Genomic DNA, 2,634 nt, shown 5'->3' with positions numbered 1-2,634 from the left:
CGGCGCCTGTGGTTGTACCATTTTGATGACGAAAAATAAAATTTGTTCCCGAGCGACACAAATGAGGATCGTTTGTCGTTTGGATTCCATATGGAGACGATTTCCATTTGATGTTAATAAATGAGCTTTAGCTGAGCCTTAAGAGCTCGATGGCGGAACTTTCTTCATTTGTGTTGCTCGGGGTTATAGTTTGCTTCTTAGAAAATCGACAGTAATATTAAAGTAACTGACTGAATATAGCCATAATAACAATTGCGAAACATGTTTTGCTTACAAAAGCATGTCAAAAAATCAGCACTACGAAGAAAATTAACGCTCCATTAAGCATTGGAGAGTGAGTTCAGCGGAAAGGGCAAAAAGTGTAAAATTTCTTTCCTATCGATACGAAAAAAATCATTCAGAAGAATCTTGTGTTTTATCGAGGGAAGGTTGAATATTTTTTAAAAAAAAGGTGTGCCTCATTTGAAATTCCACGAACGAAATAGTTGGAAAACTTGAGTAACTTATTTTCGTTCTATTGGATATACAGCAGTATAAAGTGTGAAAATAGAAACAGGGGAGAATAGAAAAAATTATGGTAAGTTTTCTGGTTTCCTGAATTCAACTGATAACTTTAAAAATAAAACTTTCCAATCAATTGCGCGAGGAAAATAATAAAATGTGCGATTCCTGCATGCGTGCTGTATTGTGCTGTGTATTTTCTATAATAAAATAGCAAATTTTCTTCTTTTTTTCCTTTAATTTCAGTTCAAATTTATTACTTCGATTCTAGTCCTTGTTCTCGTGTACTTCTGCTGCTACACTCAAGTGCTCAATGCGAAAGAGAATAAAAATTTATTGGGTAATCGAAATCAACTTAAATAATGCTCTTCGCATCTTGCAAAATATCATCTGATACAAAAAAGCTTTACTTTCATTTTCTTTCACATTTTTTGCGCAATTTTTATGACTGAATGTAAAATTGAAGACAGTTTTTTGAGTTCTGTCTGTCTGTGACAGACACATGATAAAACAGAAAATGTACAATTCTGAATAGCGGATCCCGAGTGGGACTCGAACTCACGTACTGTGATTTCCGGTTTCATACTCCTACCACTGAGCTATAGGGGCGATATTCGGCTATATGACAAAGTGCTACATATAGTACTTCCAGAGATATATACAGGGATCCCATTCCAAAAGTGTCAATACTTACTTACTTACTTCCTTGGCTGGGGCGCACGGAAGCCCATCGCCGCGTTTAAAGAACGTCTGTAGACAGCTCTATCTTTCGATAACTTCTGCCAATTAGGGATATTGAGAACTCTAGCGTCCTTATCAACACAACCAAAGTGTCAATAGTGCTTTGAATAATCAATTTTATTAGTTATACCTTACATATTCTCGAGTGGGCAACTTGTCCAATTGTTAAGTTAATAAATACACCTATGGTCGACTAATGACATACTTTATGGAACGTACTGGATAAAATATCATTAGTTGGCCTAGTTATTAACAAGATGTTTTGTCAAGTTGACCACTCGGGATTGCTGCAAGTTGTCAATTGTTTTAACTTCCGCATCATATTACTTAAGGTATATCAATGCTCTAGCAGGCGAAGAGCATGTTCTCAGGAGCACAGTAAGGTGACAGCAATGCTTACGAGCATCCTCATCTAATACATTAAAGAAGACTAAGCTCTCGAGAGCATGCTCTTTTCCTGTTTGAGATGGATATCCAAAAGCCATGATTTCAAAGTTAATCCCCAAAAAGCTAAATTCAATCCAATTCAGTCTAATAAGCTGCGCAGCTTGTATCACATCCAATTTTTTAAACTTACTTCCCAACATTTTTGTTCTTATTCTTTTTCTCCTTATTTATAGGCTCATCGAAGCGTGTCCAGATGAGAATTTATCGTGGACCGGATAATAATCACAATACTCAATGGGGATTTTTTATACGTCAGCCATCGTTTGATTAAAACATATTTTCTTACTTTATAAAACAGAGTCTAATCTTATTACAGATTGTATTTTTCCAGCACACAAGAACAAAAGAAGGTTTATTTCCTTCTTCCTACAAGTTTAGCATCTAACAATTAATCACGGATTGACTTTTTTCTTCTTTAAAATAACAATATGGGGGCGTTTGTAAATGACGAACAAGTTTTTGAATGTATTAAGTTAAGTGACTACTGCAATATTTTAGTGCTGTAAGATAATAAGAAAGAGGTTTTAATCCTGTTGAAAAAATACGTCTTTTCTTTGAGTTTTTCGTCTATTGAATGAATTCTTTTTTTGTTCATTTTTCAAAGATTACTGAGATTATTTTACAAATCCCGAGCTACACATCATGGCTATGGCTTTGTTAATCCATTCATTATGACGTCTTTACGATTTTTTGGCACACGATGGCCAATGGACGTCGTAAACTAAATTGAAGTCAAGTTAATGTCCAGATAAAGCAGTGGTGGACAACAGGTGTGCCACGGCATACTAGGCTTACTACCGACGTCTGCCGGGAGATATAAATGGCCCATATTGACCGCCACTAAGTTAATGACTAGAAAGTCATGAAAAATACATTTTCATCGTCATAGTCATCATGTGTCGCTCGGGATTAAAACTAAATAAATGACGTCATTTATGAACGACT

General features: G+C 35.5%; 1 long non-coding RNA gene across 1 annotated transcript; it reads left to right on the top strand.

Moving 5' to 3' along the window:
• Nucleotides 1-471: 471 nt before the first annotated feature.
• On the top strand, nucleotides 472-2,163 carry LOC139096305 (uncharacterized). The gene is made up of 3 exons (XR_011544963.1): nucleotides 472-577; nucleotides 748-841; nucleotides 1,863-2,163. It is a non-coding gene; the product is annotated as an uncharacterized lncRNA (long non-coding RNA).
• Nucleotides 2,164-2,634: the final 471 nt, after the last annotated feature.

Source organism: Chironomus tepperi, unplaced genomic scaffold (genome assembly GCF_022539635.2).
Source record: "Chironomus tepperi strain 1889 unplaced genomic scaffold, CSIRO-AGI_Ctep_v1 contig_382, whole genome shotgun sequence".
NCBI lineage: Eukaryota > Metazoa > Arthropoda > Insecta > Diptera > Chironomidae > Chironomus > Chironomus tepperi.
This window is presented reverse-complemented; position numbering and strand designations above follow the sequence as displayed.